This window comes from Aedes albopictus, chromosome 3 (genome assembly GCF_035046485.1).
Source record: "Aedes albopictus strain Foshan chromosome 3, AalbF5, whole genome shotgun sequence".
Lineage (NCBI taxonomy): Eukaryota > Metazoa > Arthropoda > Insecta > Diptera > Culicidae > Aedes > Aedes albopictus.
The window spans coordinates 225,752,103-225,770,994 of NC_085138.1; the positions used below are offsets into that span (position 1 = coordinate 225,752,103).

At 37.1% G+C, this 18,892-nt stretch overlaps 1 protein-coding gene across 2 annotated transcripts in view; it reads right to left on the reverse strand.

Moving 5' to 3' along the window:
* The window catches only part of LOC109397776 (uncharacterized), a 344,947-nt gene that overhangs the window by 67,035 nt on the left and 259,020 nt on the right, over window positions 1-18,892 (reverse strand). The gene's annotated exons all lie outside the window — the stretch shown is intronic.

The window sequence follows — 18,892 nt, forward strand, 5'->3', positions numbered from 1 at the left end:
ATGTCGTTAGCAAGCGCAACGCGACATATGGGCTCCATGGCATATAAAAGGAGAACAACCGACCCAGAGATCGTCATTACCAACTTGGACACGAAGCAAACAAGACCGAAGTCACCAAACAGTATCGATTTGGAATCCAACCAATCAAGAAATCCAAACAATATAACAATCCATTTGCAATAAACTTAGTTCATAGCAGCAGTTGTGTTATTTGTTCCCTCCTTTCTCAACCTGGAAGTGGTCCGTTTCCTCAGTCCATCATTCCATCTGCAAACGTTGGGTTTACGACCGAGCCCAAACAAAAGATGACTGTTTTTGATGTTCTATATGTAAACAATCGGCGTGAATAAATACATTACACACATACTATAATATGGTTGATGATTGTTTTTGTACTATTACAAAAGCACGGGCTGATAAACTATAAGGCCTTATGATTCCTCGAGATTACGACGTGGTTATTTCACAAATCCGTAGAAAAATACCACTGGAAGTAATTGACATGGGACAATTTCAGTTTCTAGCACTCAAAAACATGGACGCGAGATACATACAAACGGCCAAAGCTCCATGATGAAAGGGTCGCAGTGCGCTTTAAGGAAATTACGATTTTCGAATATCGTAGTGCGGAAATTCTGGAAGTTTTCTTTATAACAGATCCCGACCACGATGATCTCTTGTGGGATACTCTATTGCTCGGAATCTTAACGTACACAAGGTACCCGTCGACTGGCTGCCAGTTGACGTTTAGCTATAGGGCACTGCATTGTTATGATTTTGTATGGGATTTTGACGTTTCTTGGCCTTGTTGTTTACAAAATTTCTGTAAGAGTGAAAGAGAGGGAGAGAATTTCATGCAGTGCCCTATTCTTCATTACCGTAATCCGGGGTCAAATTGATCACTTTAAAACAACTTTTGCGGATAACATTAGTGGAAATCCAAATATTGCAAAAGAATTTCTGTAAAATCAGTACCCAGTGGATCTCAATGGAACCACGTGACAGAATTTTGTTCAACAAATTTAAACTTTAACTTAAATAACTCCAAATATCATTAAATTGGAAATGCCACTTTGGGGCGAAATTGATCAGTATACAATTAAGCATCGGTTGGAAAGGAAAATGTCATTGTCCGCTTAATTTTGCCCTTCTAAAACCGAATAACACGTTTAAAATCTTACAACTAGTGAATTTATTACTTTAAATGCAAAATTAAATTTTGAAATTTCTCCTTAAACGCCTACCGGTAGGCAATTTCATTTGAAGTAAGTGATTTCTGTCACAATAAATGACTATTTCAACATAAAATGAACTTTTTTTAACTATTTCATTTTCTTATTAGCTACATAACTTTCCAACCAAGGCTCCACAAAAATGTTAAAACAGAGAATTTACGGGAAGTCCTATTAGCAATCGATTGTTTAGTAGCCATGATTTCAGTTAAATTAGTAATACATTGCAAATTCCTTAAAAAATAAGGCAAAACTTACTTTTTCATAAAAAAAAAATTCTACACTCATCTCTAGACATCTACGAACCAGATAACGTAAAAAGTTTAAGATCATTACGACGCCTTAGAGTCCCTAGTATGGAATTACAATGTAGTACCCGAATGATCAATTTCACCCCGCTGATCAATTTGACCCCGGTTTACGGTACACCAACAAAGCTAGCCATGAAAATGTTTGACACTTCTCAGTAGGCTGACCATACGTCCCGTATTTAACGGGACAGTACCGTTTTTATGGCCTTTCAGGTATGTCCCGTCGTATTGTGGAAAAAGGTCAAAATGTCCCGTATTTCACGGAAAACAAGCATCTCAGTTGTTAACAATAAAGTTAACTTAAATTTGCCAACATTTTTTTTTTCAAATATATTTGTGGAGCCTCGTAGCCGTGCGGTTAGGGTCACCAAGCTTATAATCGCTCCATGCTATGGGGTGAGGGTTCGATTTCCGTTTCGGGCGTTGAAACTTTTCGTGAGAATAGTTTCTTCCCCGTTTCCACTGGTGCATACTCCGTTGTCCGTTGTCTAATGTTAAGTTTAAAACAGTCTGTACAGCCGAAAGCTGAAGACGTTGTCCGTGTCTTTTTCATAACTATGTCTAAACCACATTTTAACATATATCCCTACAATTATAAATCTTGATATATTCGGTAAAGTAACTCTCGAGTTCAATATTAATGATTTGAAGAATCACAAATTTGGTCAAAACGCTGACTGTAATTCACTGTTTAATGAGTTTTTCGTGCCTTTAGGCCGGAACAAATCTCATTTTCTTCTTTTGTCACTTTGCTCGTTGACTCGTCAAGGGGGGATGATAAATAATAAATGTATTTGATGAAAAATTACCCAAATAATTAGGCAAAATCGTCAAACTCATCGGATTTGTTAAGAAATTTTCTCGACGACTCTAATTTCGCTTGAAATTTTTTGAATTCCTTAAATAATTTATTTGTGACCCCCCTCAGAATGTCGAATTCTGACAAAAAAAATCCGAGGGGGGTGAATGTGACATAAGAGAAAATCGAAATTTGTGTCAGCTTTATTTAAATTCTCAACATTCTTGGAATATTGTAGAGATGCAAGTCATGATTTTGTATGACATTATTGTATGACATTAGAATATACTTTTCAGAATCATCACCAATTCTAAAGAATGCATGAGTCTGAATTTTTTAAGTGAACAACAATTATTTTATGGAAATTATGTATAATGTCATGCCAAAAAAATATATTTCTACAATACATATACCGTAATCCGGGGTAACATTGATCAGAATTTTCTATCTTTCTTGAATAATTCTCTTGTTAAAGCAAACGTTACATGTTTTATATCTTTAAAACAAGTACTGGCCCTCTGAGTATGTGTTGAGCTACTCGAAAAAGTATTGTAAAACTTTAAAACATGTTTAAATAGGTTTTTAAATCTAATTTTTGATTGTGTTGATTTGGGGTAACATTGATCATGTCAGTGATCAATGTTCATTTGTGTTGAAAATACCCTTACTTACTAAATTCGGGGTCGCTGATCTCGAATATGTTGTCCAAATTCTTACAAATCATGTACTTTTTAAGTTATTTTAGGATTAAAATCCTCTAAACCACGAATAACGCCTAACGGTAGGCAATTGCTTAAGGAATTGAAAGGCGACTTTTAATAAATCGTATATTTTACTGAAAAATAGCATTTACATATAAGTTTCGTTTATCAAATCCAACTCTAGGATATCATATTGAAGTAATACAGTGATTTCGAACCTCATATTGTATCTAGTATTCACGCCAAGCATGAATGTTTGACAATGTATCTCATTGCGTTACGAAACACAGTTATGGAAAAATCGATTTAATTCAATGTTTATGAAATTCAATTTTCATAAATTGCATGTCATTTAATAGCTAAATGATAGCAGATTACGATGTACCATTCCATAGCAGAAACTGATTCAATGTAAAATGCTTGTTTGAACATTTCATGAGGTGGGTCAAGCCGATCAATGTTACCCCGCTGATCAATGATACCCCGGATTACGGTAGCCATTCAACTAATATGTTTCACCGGAGTATCATATAAATAATCGAAACTATCCATATCACACAAAACACAAAATGTGTAGAATGAGCAACAACTTTGTTATGATATTTGTAGAATCTCAAACATGACTCTGGAATTAGTGCCTCATAAATACGGGAAAAAAAGTAACAGGCTTAATTATGAATTTAATGAAATATTTAGATTCGTAAATGAAGAAATTTAAACATTTCCAATAAAAAAATAGTAAAATTTTTATAGTTTTGAGAATATCGTTTTAACGTTTTACATGTGTATTATGGCACGGCTCATATTTCGAAAGCTCTTAGATATTTTGAATTGAAATCCGAGTTATTGAAATCATATGAAGTTTGGCCAAAAATATTAAGACTTCGGGATGCTGGATTAAAACTGACCTTGTTTCTAACTAATGTAATTATATTATTTTTCAACCAATCTAAGCTTATAACTTCTTTTTTAAAGATGATTCAGTTGTTTCAAAATGATGTTAACACTCGTTAAAAGAGCATACGAATGCGTATTTCTAAGAACTTTCAAAATATAACCGCAGCCTAAGGCGTATTTTAAACAATCTATAATTTTAAACATCAGCATTTTGTATGTCCCGTATTTTCAGTTCAAATGTCCCGTTTTTATCTTGTTACTATCTGGTCAGCCTACTTCTCAGGTCATTTTGACAGACCACACATAGGGGTGGGGGTAAGACGGACATGTTTAGTAAACACTCTATTTTGACAGTGTAAACAGTGCGATAATTAAAATTTTATCTCCATACTATATACTTCAACTAAGGTACTTTACAGTCTGCAAGCCGATTTTGCAATAAAATTTGATTTTCCATGACTTTTGAGATAATTAAAAAGTGATCTCCAAATGTATGTTTTTCAACAGTGTGGGTAAGACGGACCGGTAGGGTGGGTAAGATGGACATGTTTTGAAATTTAGCTAATACGCCTCTAATTGTGTTAAATGTTGTTTGTGGCCGTTTGTATTCGGTAGATCAATCATAGTAGAATCTAAATTTGGCCTTAAATCTCTTAGCGAAACGTGTTTCTGCAAATTAAAATCTATTTTGTAAATTGGAAACCTCCTAGACTGATAAACGCCTAACAGTATGCAATGCTCTGGTAATTTATAAAGTTCAAACTGTTCCAACAACAAAAATTCTAATAAAATGATTTTTTGAATAAAAAATCAATATGAAATGCTTTATACGGCTTCCATAATCATTTTTGTACTCCATAGATTTCAATTTGTGAACAATGTGTGGGTCTTAATGTATTTCTTACGGCACTATCAAAGTAACCCCAACACTGTCCGTCTTACCCACCCTCAAGGCGGACCGTCTTACCCCCACACAACGCAAAATATTTATTCCACCACCGTTATTTATAATCCATGAAATTTACCTGAATGTCGTTGTGTATAGGATGGAACAGTTTAAAACTACTGGGAAACTCAAAATAAAGTGCAAAAACTTAGCAATTTAATGTAAAAAAGCTTATTTATTGCCGCCTCAAAATTAGATTCCAGCATAAAAGCGTGTAGCCTGGTAAATGGTTGATTATTTTTTGCACTTTTGACCTATGTATTCTCTCATGGAGTGGTTCAATAATCATCAACTGATAAGAAGATAGAGTTAATCGTAAAAGAAAGTCAAACTTCAGCTCTTAAGTGCCAGAACTAGTCGGTGGGCCGTCTTACCCACCCGGTCCGTCTTACCCCCACCCCCCCTACAGGGGATGGCCAAAATGTTTGGGATAGGCAACTTTTTTTCTCCCACAAAAAAATTCAACATGCTGTAACTTTTCATAGAGTGCATCAAAAAATCTCAAATTTTGACTATTTGTCAATCTATTATGTGTGCATCATTGGTACAAATTTGGGCTCGATTGATTAATTTTTCGCGAAGTTAGAACCGTTCGCGTAAAACACTATTTCTTAGACAACTCATTTTTGAGCTGTCATAACTCGGAAACCAGTGAACCAAATTGAATAAATTTTTTAACGTTTATCAATAATATATTGATACCTAATACGACGTTATGAAATGTAATATTTTCTCACGGCGAATTAAGTTATACCGGGTTGAAATTTTTACCCATATAGAGGAAAATAATTAAAATTAACAATACCACACAAAAATTATTAAATGTGTTTTTCCTTCAATCTAAATAGGCTCTAATATATCTGATTAGAGATAATTTGAGAACAGAAGTGGAAAATCTTTGGATATCAACACTAAAATTTATTCACATTAATGTAAAAAAAAAATACATTTTTTCAAGAAAAGTCCAAAAAGTGTCAATCCATGATAACTTTTTTCAACGTTTAAAAAGTATCTATGTTTTAATAGTTTGTGAAGCATTTACATATTGTTAGTGTACGTTCAAAATTTCATTCAATTCGGTTTACTGGTTTCCGAGATATGACAGCTCAAAAATGCGTTGTCTAAAAAAAGGTGTTTTACCCGAACGGTTCTAACTTTGCGAAATATTAATCAATCAAGCCCAAATTTGTACCAATGATGCACATATAATAGGTTGACAAACAGTCAAAATTTGAGATTTTTTGATGCTCTATGAAAAGTTATAGCATGCTGAACTTTTTTGTGAGAGAAAAAAAAGTTGCCTATCCCAAACATTTTGGCCATCCCCTGTATGTACGAAAAAGACGGATCATATATTCCATTTTATCGATCTTGTTGCCGTCTTTTTCATACTCGTGATACATCTGTCAAAATGACCTGAGAGTTGTCAATCATTTTGAGGTTAGGTTCGTTGGTGTAATGAAGAATAGCAGTCGACATGCCATCAACCAGCAACACTGGCTGTGTCGATGTGCGCATACAACTCAGCAACTCAACCTCTTTCTTCGGCAAGCTATCGTCGGTCACATCCTAGGTCACATCTCTATGGTGCAGCAACCACCACACGTCATCGGGTGGTTCTCGCTTGGGAGTAAATTCCAAAGCCCCACGATGCCGCACACCTCTGTTTCACTATTCTTGACAACAAGCAAACGCCTCTGCCAGTTCTGATTCCAATCGAAACCAACCGAATTCAACGACGTGAAAAAAATTTATGCTCTACATATCCAAAAATAAAAACAATATTACGAGTCGCAGTTGAAGAGTTTGTCGCTCCAGAAGCGTGGAAGAAAAAAACACACAGAGGAGGAAACGGAAGACTTCGACGCTGATATGGATGTCCCGGAAGATTCTTGGCCAGTTGATCTCGAAGAAGAGGAAAAATTTAACAGCTATTTTTCATAAGAAAACTATTGCAGGAGTAATTTTATTTTTTGAATCACCTTCACTTAAATAAACCTCCTCTTCTTGGCGTAACGTCCTCACTGGGACAAAGCCTGCTTCTCAGCTAAGTGTTCTATGAGCACTTCCACAGTTATTAACTGAGAGCTTCCTCTGCCAATGACCATTTTGCATGCGTATATCGTGTGGCAGGCACGAACATACTCTATGCCCAAGGAAGTCAAGGAAATTTCCTTTACGAAAAGATCCTGGACCGACCGGGAATCGAACCCGTCACCCTCAGCATGATCATGCTGAATACCCGTGCGTTTACCGCCTCGGCTATATGGGCCCCTTAAACCTGTTTTAAGGGAACCACAATTGTGCTGGTCCGTCCTCAAGCCGGTCGATGTTCTCTAAGTGATTGCTAAAAAATATCTACTTTTAGGCGTTTTTTGGTACAGAAGATTTATTGTAATTATTTAATCACTGCAAGTGTTAGTTTGTACAAATTTAGACGCATAATTTTCAATCTAGGAACACGAGATCAGCTTGACAGGGTATTAAAATCATAGAAGTGAATAAAAAGAAGATAATAAGAACAGCAAATCCCTGTTCCAATCTAATTCATGATTTAGATAATATGGAGTAATATTTTTCACCCAAGTATTCAAAGTTCTTAAAAAACTCGTACAAGCTGATATCGTGTTCCCTGAGTTGAAATTATACGTCTAAGTTTTTACAAACTAGGGGGATTAGGGGCATAATGGACACCCGGGGCGAAATGGACACCCCTGTTTTTGCCGAAGCCGTTGACTTTTATGTATAACTTTTAATGCATAAGTGTAATGGAACAAGTCATTGTTCTATTTTGTCAAAAGTACCATTTATATTCCTTCAAAATAACCAAAATATCCAGGCATCCAATTTTTCACTCACGTGATCAAATTCCTCGGATTTATCCACCTCCGCGATCATGATTTCTCACTGCATGGTTTGAAAAATAAAAGTCTCTCACTCCAGCGCTCACGATAATTTTCTTTCTCTCCATGCACAACTCACGGATAAACAACAAAGCATCCAATTTTTTCACTCCGGCTACGAGTCACACAACATCTCCCACCGATGCACAAGATCAATTATTTGACGTTTAGTGGTACCGTGTTTACATAAAGTGTACTAATTTCATGGCCATCTAGATAACACGACGCCGCTCAGACGTCAACCGGGTGAAAACGTGGATAGGTGCAGACCGAGCAAACGCGTTCTCCTGCGAGAGCAAACGATTTGTGAGTGAGTGATAGTTGGAGAGAGCATACTTGTATCACGCAAAGGAACCGGTGTGAGAGCCTTTCCAATCGTTCATGGGTGCAAGGAAAATATCACAGGCTGCTTTATCCGGATAATAACGCTGTGTGATAGATCGTTACTCGCGTGAGTGAGTGAAAATTTTGGTGCCTGAAAATATCAATGATGGTATGTTTTTCATATGGTGGATTTCTTTTAATTACGAAACAGCAGCAAATAAGGTATTACGAGTGTTTGAGTGTGTCCACCATAAAAACAAGTGAATTGTTAGCTTATCTACATGTATACGCAGATTCAGCAATGGATGAACTATTACATTTTTGATCAAAACTTACTCAAAATAGCAATTTCAATGCTGTAGTCGATTCGGGGCAAAATGAATACTGGCAATTATGAATGGATGTACGTGTGTTGCATACTGTTAGGCGTTTTAGAGTTTGGAAAAAATCGTTCCGATTATTTTAGCCCAAAATTTATTTAATTAACTTTGATGTTATGTAAACTCGTCTAAGATGGAGTATTATATCTGTGGTATTGATCTCCGTAGGAAAATTACTTTACTGGTCGATATTATCGAAGATACAGCATAACATATGCAGAGATGTCCATTTCGCCCCGTACCTTTTCTGACAGCCCCAAAAAACACACGGTTTACAATTCATTATTTTTTTTACAATAATGACATTATACCTGCTGTAAATGATTGAAATACGTAGGAAACAAGTTAAAGTTATAAGCCATCTGATAATATGGTCAATGTTTGTCTGTTATACAGGTCTGACATACTCATTTGCTTAGGGTGTTCATTATGCCCCTAATCTCCCTAATTGATCGTAACTTTCGTAAAAAACATGATTTTTCATACAAAAACAATATGTTACCATCAAGTTTTACTTATAGTTAAATTCAATATGCTTCAGACCTAGCTTAAGACAAAAAAGTCTACTCCTTCCGTGCCTTATTTTTTTTTTTTTTGCAAGAGCATAGAAATTAGACTCAAACTTGAACATGTTTTGGAGGCCTTGAAAAAGTTCTACACCACTTTATATACTTCTTAATCCCCTGGCCTGACGTAGTATACAATAATATTAAGAACTAACTACTTTTCAGATCAAGCTATTTGAATTCCAACTAGGGTAATTGATCCGATCATGGAGGAGTTAAGCGCTGGGTTCATGTTTAAACCACAATTGTATCGCCCCAAGCAAACTTTTTACATGGATTGAATTGAAAATAATAAAATCCATCCTTAATCTACGGGAAAATAACGAAATATTGCCACTTTGATGTTGTTATGAGCATTTTATTCGTTTTTATCTGAAAGATCATTGTGTTCCTAATGTTGCGGTATGTGTTCCTAATGTTGCGGTATTTTGTTCCTATTGTTGCGGTATCCCATTGAAATCATATGGGATACCGCAACATTAGGAACACTACCGCAACAATAGGAACACAGCAGCAAACACATTTATGAAAATATTTTTTTAAAATAGGTTTTTGGGCAAATCTTAAGCAAACAAATGGTGCAATCTCATAATTTAAGCACCATACATCTATTAAAAATACCTTTTGGTAACATTTCAGTCGAAAAAGTGCTCAATTGCCATTACCGCAACAATAGGTACTACCGCAACGATGGGAACAATTACCCTAATGGGGCCTTGCTAAAAGGAAGGTAATACAATTTCTACCCCTCGTGACCCAGACGTCTACCAGAATAAAACTGCCCTCGTTGCTCCAATTTTTGAGGCGCCTAGCATAATTGAAACTACAACTAATAATTAAGTGAACCTCAAAACTTCATAGAAAAATTTTGATACTTGCGTCTATGCCAGCGGTTTGATTTTTTTTTTGTAAGCCCTGTAGCCTACGGGTTAAGGACAGACTTGTTAGAAATCCAAAATGGCCGCAACAAACAGAACCAGCGCACCTGATGAAGAAGTTATTGTAAGCTTTTTACTAGTGAGTAAGAACAAAATAACACTGTTTTTCGAAGTTTGCTGCTTGAAATTTATGCATTTGAATTTCTGGTGTACTCTAGAACCGTGATTTCAAGACGTTTGTCCCTAACTGATGTCGATGATTTCCACAGATTTTCGAGAGAATTCAGATCTTTGATATCCGATTCCTTGATCTCCACCACCTTGATAGCTGGAAGATTCTCTTGACGAATACGCATAAAATCCAAAGCATTATTGAAAGATTCAATCCTTACTCCTCGTGCTAACTATTTCTCTCTAACAACCATTTTCGCCTTACCTTACAAAGCAGGTAGCGAATAGTACTTAAGAACTTTAAACATCAATCTGTACAGTTTCAGCTCTGCCAAAGTGTTAATATTCATTCCACCGTCCCTTACTTTTGTGATGGTACAACATTTATTAATTCCAAATCTTTTTAATAGAACCATAAAAGTCCATCCTTCTGAACCACTCTAATGAAATCAAACAACCCAACAGCACGCAAGCCAATACCAAACCAACCACGCAGAAAGATGTAAACAAATTTCATTCCAAATAAAACAAATGCTTCCACACGGGGACCTACGGCCAGGTAGCAGCGATACGACCGGTGAACCAGAATGCACTTTGCTTACGAATCGTTTTGATCCACCGGCCGACCGCGCTGACTGTGATTGTTGGACCTTCAATTTAATTATACATGTAGACTTAAGCTTGGAGACTTTTTAGCAATAACAACTGTTGCCTTTAAATACAATGAGCTCAATAAAGAAAAGTACATTCGTTCGGGTTCCAGGCAACTGGAACCTCGAGAACCAAGTTCTCAGTTCTTTTGATTAAGTGCTCTGAAGAGAACCCTTGCGGGGTAGTTCTCTTCAGATACCACTTCGTTATTGAAAGAAATCCTCGTGAGTGATAACGCTTAGTTTCGTCGCGATGTTTCGTTCCCGTGCTCTAAGTAATGAAGAGTAAAGGCAGAGCACGTCACTTTGCAAATATTGGAAGTGTTGTAAGTTCGTTGCTGGAATTTGACGTCCGTATTGGCAAAAATCTGTCGAAAAATCAGCGCAATTCTGAGTACATTTTCGGCCCTTCAGGGCCCTAAAATCACCGATTTTAGTAGAATAGCGTAATTTTTCGTAGAAAAAAAATCATTTTTCTTTGTCCCATACAATGTTTGGCAACTAGGCCCCTTGAGGGACCCCTTAGGTCGAGGGGAGGCACCTCTTGGGCACTAGCTTGTGATACGCTATTTCTTTTCACATGGGACAAACTGACAGTGCTCAAAAGTGGCATGATTTACAAAACTGCAGATAACTTTTGATAGGAAAAAAAGACATCTCTAATTTTTTGATATGTTATGTATAAATGCATCAGCTTTCAATTGGGTTTTTAAATTAAGAAAATGTATCAATTTTTTGATTTTATACGAAAGAGCACCTTTTTCTGAGCCACTATGATTTTTTTCAGATTTTTTGAACTTTATTTTGGTACCTAAAATCAATTTCAAAGAGATTTTTTGAAATCACCTTTTGACAGCTGGGCTACTGCTTGACAGCTCCCCCCAGTACAAAATGCGACGAGGGGTGTTTCGACAAATCGCTCCCATACAAACTTCAAATTGATTTTTAAATAGGTTCCCGGGCACCAGAATTCATGAAAATTTGGATTTCGGCTCAGTTTCGCATGCAGATTCAGAATATGGAATTATCTCAACACCGCTAAAGAAGCCAATTGATGCAAAAATTTTGAAAATCGGTGCTTGCCCTCATAGTGAAAAAAATGTTTTGGTATAAAAATCCAAGATGGCGGCCAAAATCAATATGGCCGACCCAACTTTTTATTATTGTAAATAGTAGCTCTATCTTTCCTCTTTTCAACAACAATTCGTTTTGAGGTGGTTTTTGTAGAAACTTTCGAGTTATAACGGTTTAAATGAGCCACCATTTGACCAAAATCGAGAGGTCTGCAAAAATTGTTGTTTCTCTAACTAACGGGGGGTCCATCAATTTGAGTAACCAAATGCATTTTTCTTACTTTTTTAGCCAGGGCTTTCAGAAAATCGGCACCATAAACATTTTTGAAGACAAGGTGTAAATAGTGGGCCGGTCTCAGCGAGAGTTACCCATGTAAAAAATGAAATCAAACACTTATAATGCTTACTTTGTTACAGCTCTGCCGTAAATTGTAGTTTGGGTTCTAGCTGACGCATGTAGACGCTTTGGATTTGCTCTTACGAGTATGCAAAGAAATAGGTCATCGACGTATTCCTTGATTATGTATCGGAATTATGATGGGTAAATTTGTGACAACTGTTTCTGTTCGCGAGTCGTGAACATACATATTTTCATAACCAAGCTATGTGTAGGGCAGTATGATCACATGCACATACATACCTACACAATTCAAGGGCGAAACTGTAACTCTATCTCCAGTTCTGGTCGCCTATAGCGCAATAAGGGTTTGTCCTGCTTTTCGAGTTCTAAGCGAGGCACTGGCGCTGCTGTGATCTACTACAGTTGCAGCCGGGCAAAAGCGTGACACCAAACGGACGTGTAGCTTTACTTTCATATCATCGGTATTTCCGAGTCTTTTGCCAATTCCCGTCTTCGCTCGCAGAGAAGCTCCACTGTGCCGCGTGACAAAGACGCCTTTGGTTGGGGGGTGTAATAATCTGGTTCTTCCTACCATCAACGCCATCGGGTCTATCGTCGGACGGTCGGTCGGTCGGTTGTGGCTATCGGATGCCATGCTGCCGATTGGTGAAGTTAATGGCATGTCTGCTGCTAGTGTGTGAGTGGAAAGCTAGGGTTGTGTGCATCTCAGGACTCCCATCTCGCTGGCTTCGGGATATTTGATGTCGCTCTCGCGCTGTGTGTTTATGGGACAGCCTTTTACTATCTGGGAGCTAGCCAGTCCAGTGGCACGGTGAGGATTTTCTACTTTGTCTGCCCTGGCTTTCCTGGTTTGTGATACGGCTAATGGACTCTTCCCAAAAAGTTATCGCGTAATGGTGTTTCATAATATTTCATTGAGACAATTACGTGACCTGTTTGTCCGGAAGAGTGGTCTATATTGGATGGCCAAGTGGGTGACGCTTCCTTGTGCAGTAGCCGGCTAAGATGTCAATATTTCTCGGCAGCTGGCGTCGTTCGGTGGCTCAATTGGTGCCATTACGGCTCCGGAATGGACGATAGTTTTGCTTGGATATTCCGTGTCAGATTATCTGCTGTGTTGAACAACAGTATTATTGATATGGCAGGTTAAACGTAGTAGAAATTAAAAGGGTTCATTCACAAATGTCATAACATATGCTGATTTATCGACCGTATTCTATTAAGGCTCAAGCATTCGTCATCATTTTTCGGAAAATAAAAAGCAGTTTTCTCGCTGCAAATCAAAACAAGGATCATGAAAATATATTCACTGCATTATATTCCTCAAGTGGAGTACAGTGAATATATTTTCATAGCAAAAACTTTTGTTTTGAACGAAAAAACTGCTTTCAAATGTTTGATGATGACGATGATTTCAATGACGAAAAGTTCAACGTTAATAACTTGATGATTTTGTGGCTATATCGGTCTCTTTCTACTCATAGTATAAGGGAGTAGAGATCAAAGTGGATAATGAAATGATAGATATGATAGAATTCGCTAGGTAGCGAACAAGTGTGAAAATTTTATAGAAGGTGAAATTAGGCAAGTAGGCCATGTATTGAACGAATACATCGAATGCGTGAAACTTCTGCCGTGCGACCTGTGCTTTTAAACAGATCGGCTTGGTTGGTAGTTCATACCACCTTACCACCTTACCTTGCAGAAGTTTCACGCATTCGATGTATTCGTTCAATACATGGCCTACTTGCCTAATTTCACCTTCTATAAAATTTTCACACTTGTTCGCTACCTAGCGAATTCTATCATATCTATCATTTCATAATCCACTTTGATCTCTACTCCCTTATACTATGAGTAGAAAGAGACCGATATAGCCACAAAATCATCAAGTTACAAATGTCATAACGCCAAAATTGGCCTTTTTTGACACCCACCCACCCCTTCGTAACATTGTTTATATGGGAAGAATTTTTTTTTGTTCGCGCTGTAACACCATGAAGTACACCCACCCACCCCCTCCAGCGTTAAGACATTTGTGAACAAGCCCAAACTTGCATACCAAGGGAAACGAAAACGACAACATAACATTCCTAACATCATAGTAATATCTAGATTGTGGCCCATATAGCCGTTGCGGTAAGCTCACGGGTATTGAGCAGGACCATGCTGAAGGTGACGGGTTCGATCCGGTCGGCCCAGAAACTGTTAATAATGGAAATGTCTTTTACTTCTTTGGATGTACAGGGGAAAATGATCGGGACAACCAAAATTTTCACTTTTCAAAAGATGTTCAACCGGCTGTAACTTTTCGAAAAGTGCATCAAATATTCTCAAATTTGCACTGTTAGTGCATCAACTAGTTGTGCATCAGTGGTTCAAATTTGAAAAAGATCGGGCCATTCTCCACGAAGTTATAAAGATACTTGAAAAAGGTAAAATTACCCGATAGCCAACTTTGAGCTGTTATATCTCCGGATTCAATGAACCGATTGAAATGAAATTTTGACCATTTATGACTTACATAATGAACTCCGGAAAACATTTGACTAAACTTGAAATTTTTAACAAGAGACAAAATTATAGCGATTTTTATTTTTTTTCACGATTTTTTCATAAATTGGTTCATTTTTAATATGCATTCTATAACTTTTTCAATTTATTGGTGGCTATGTTGTTACTTTCCTTCAAAACAAATTTATATATAAGTCAATTAGAGGGAAATTAAATGAACTATAGTTTGCATCTTGAATTTTGAAACGATGTTGATATTTTGGAAAATTTGGTGTTTTATTAGAATAAATTAGAAATAATCTAATCGTTATAATTTTCTTCCGTAATAAAAATATTAAGTTAAGTCAATGGTTTTTCATAGCTCATTATATAAGTCATAAATGGTCAAAATTTTATTTCAATCGGTTTATTAAATCCGGAGATATAACAGCTCAAAGTTGGCTATCGGATAATTTTACCTTTTTCAAGAATCTTTATAACTTCGTGGAGAATGACCCGATCTTTTCTAATTTTGGACCACTGATACACATCTAGTTGATGAACTTACAGTAAAAATTTGAGAATATTTGATGCACTTTTCGAAAAGTTACAGCTAGTTGAACACTTTTTGAAAAGTGAAAATTTTGCCTGTCCCGATCATTTTGTCTATCCCCTGTAGTATCTTCGTGCCTGCCACCGACGCATTGGTAGAGGAAGCGCTCAGTTAATAAGTGTGGAAGTGCTCATAGAACACTAAGCTCTGAAGCAGACTTTTTACCAGTATTGAGACGTTAAGCCAAAAAGAAAAAGAAAAAAAAGAACCAGAAGCATCAGAGTTATCATTGCCGCTTTGTTCAAATACAGCTCAATATAGAGAATCTATAACAAATGTTCAACAGGCGTAAGGTTGAAAACTTACTTGCACAGAAGGGTGAATTTCTGTGGAGCATATAATTTCCGATATTTTGTCCTCTCAGCCTTCTGTTCTTTGAACATTTGTCCCGACACCCAACCCAGTTCAATACCAATGAGTTTTTAGATTCAATTACGAAATTCAACCAACTGTTCAAAACATGCTTTCCTCAAACTAATATCATCAACAAAATACATCACATTGTACATTAGCGCTCAGGTAATCCGGGAAATGATCCGATTGCCAATACAGTTGCCATCATCGGACGACCAATCGATCAACTTTTTTTTCGTACCATGCGATGTTTGGTTCTTCAGATTTGTATTCTTCGAGAAGTGGCTTCATTCTTTATTCACTCTAATAACTCAGGAAATGGTTATAAAACACTAATTTGGAGAGTAGGCTCTGCCTTAGTCGGTACGTAGCACCCAAGAAGATGTAGGTAAGAAATGAAATGTGTGTGCCGAATTTACTTTCAATTGACTTACTTTTAAGGCGTAAGTTCTTAAATCACATCATCATCCATTTACTACAGACGTCCCGCTCAAAACAAAAGATCTCGGATACGTACAATTACCGATTGATGATTCCGTCTGGCGCCATTTCCTTTCGATCGAAGTTTATATTTGAGAGTGGGCGGGCAGCCGTTGACCAACCTGCCGACTTCCCTTCGATTAGTCACCATCCGACCATCTAAGAAGACGGCACGTCGCCCCAACTTCCGTGCTCATTACTGTTAATCATGGGAGAAATTCCTCCCACTCAATTTTCTGCGAGCTGTGCTTTCTCGTTCGGACGCTTCCAAGGGCTCCGTGGGCGCATAATAGAAACTTGTTTCTTGCTTTGATTGTTTTCCGCTTTTTTTTGTGTTCGTAAATGTCCATCTTTTTCCACTCTAGCACCCAGGCTCAATCAAGTTCCACAGGTACCCACTTGTTTTCGATTTTCAAGCCTCTTTTTCTTTCTAGGTTTGAAGCTTTCAATCTGGAGTTTCGATTATTTTATGGCGGATTCAATTCACCATTAAAGAAACTATAGTTTCAGATAAAAAGGTATTGTTGTTTCAGATGAAATTGGCCACTTTCAAACTGCTCCAGAGTTTCAACTCTTACCAACATAATCTACAGCTTTACTTGACAACTAGCGCCACCCTGTGGCGAAATCACCAGCTAATTGTTGAATATCCAGATTGCTCTTGACTTCCTGAAGAACTTTGCGGAAGACGGCACTTTTCTATCTGCTCTGGATCTCGAGATAGCGGAGTTTAAAGCTTTATATGACAACTAGCGCCTCCTAGCAGCTAAACCATCAACTAATTGTTGAATCACCAGATTGCTCTTGACTTCCGACAGTTCTCTATCTGCTCTGGATCTCCAGATAGAGAAGTTTGAATTGATTGGTAAGGAGAAGCTTTACTTGAAGACTAGCGCCGTCGAAATCACAAACTAATGGTTGAATCACCAGATTGTTCTTGACCTACTGAACAACTTTGCCGAAGACAGCATTGTTACAGATAAATAACAAGCATGTGATAACTTATGAGTGCTTCTACTGGCGAGTGTACATGGCAACCACTTCTACATAGCGCCTCTATTAGCCAAATTGCCAACTAATTGTATGATAGTTGGCATTGTGTAGTAGATCTATTCTAGTGCTACAATTTTGCCAAAGAAAGTATGGTGCTATCTTGTAATACGCCTGAGATACTCGCGCACACCCCTAATTAGGGGGAATTCCATAAGCTCTGTGATTCCCACAACACGGACTACCGTGTAATAGGAACCCGAGCAGAAGAGAATAACAACAGCATAACAAAATGCGTTATTTTGGCAAAATAACTGCATAATGGAATTAGTAATTTTCATGTTATTAACATAACATATTGAGTTATAAACTTGTCTGTCATAAGCGGCAAAATAACAAGTCACATAACAAAAATTTGTTCCTGAAAAATCAATTTAATAACATGTTTTGTTAGTGGCAATAACAACTTAATAACAGTGGATTTGGGAAATATTTCAATAACAAATTTTGATATTAAAGAGTAATTGATAACATTCCGAAAGCAAAATTAGGGTAAAATCTAACTTTTTTTTACTCATTTTTGGGTAATTATTTTAAGTGTGTTATTCTATTTTTAGAAAATAATAGATCACATAAAAAAAATCGAATTCATTATAAAACTTACAAACATGGACGGGATTTGAACCTCCAATCCTGCTATCGTAAATTTTCAGTCGCCTTTACCAATGAGGCTATCACAGCACTTGCAGTGAGGGACGATAGAAGCTTTACTGGTTCTACGCATTGCCAGTTTCCCCATTCCCCCATTTCATGTGTGCCAGTCGCAGGACAAAAATAGACAGAGATTTGAATGCAAGATCAAACAATGAACCTCTCTCTCTTACCAACAGCGCTATTGTGGTGCGCAGACATGTGCACTGTAACACTAATAACAGTGGTGGCGTTCGCATGGCCTGTCGTCGGCTGTTTCGGAACAAAGAGAACGACGAAAAAGTTTCTAGTCGACTATTTGTGATTGAACTTCGTCATGGGGTGCATTTTGGCGGCGACAAAGATTCTTTCCAGACGGAGATGATTTTTTTTTTATTTTTTGTTTTGTTCGCGTTGTGAGAACGGCGATTATACACGTACATACGTGAGCGAAGGTAAAAGGTAATTATATCATATGCCGATATGAATACTTCTGCAGATGCTGTTTAGTTTTATTCTGTTTTAGATTATTTTTAGTAATGAAAAAAGATATTTATGACGTAATGTCAAACAATATATGATCGAATAATAATAGATCGAAAGAAAAAAGTTATAATAGACAAATGCAATCATCAATTGAGCAGAATTGTCTGTATAGTCTGTATAGTTGAGTCTGTATAGTTGAGTCTGTATAGATATAGATGTACCTATCTTTCAAATAGGTAGATCCGACTTCATCCTCTGGAACGACAGGGAAAACATGTGAAATACAAAATATTTCTGAAAAATCCCATTCAAAACGATCTACAATTTTGGATTCAGCTGTCTGTATTAGCTTCGTTCAAACAAGTTTACTCCATAAGTTTGACATTTTTATCATTGAAATTCACATGTCAAAGGCGGAATCTGGAACGTCCCTTTGAAAACCTTAAAAACCTTCAATATCGTCTGCTATGTTCTCGTTTAGATGTATGCAGGGTACTGCGCCACTTGAGCAGTGGCTGGTATTTTGGGTACTTTTCAGCTGCAACTCAGTCAATTTCAGAAATTTAGCAAAACCTCGCGCCGCCCAGCAGGGAC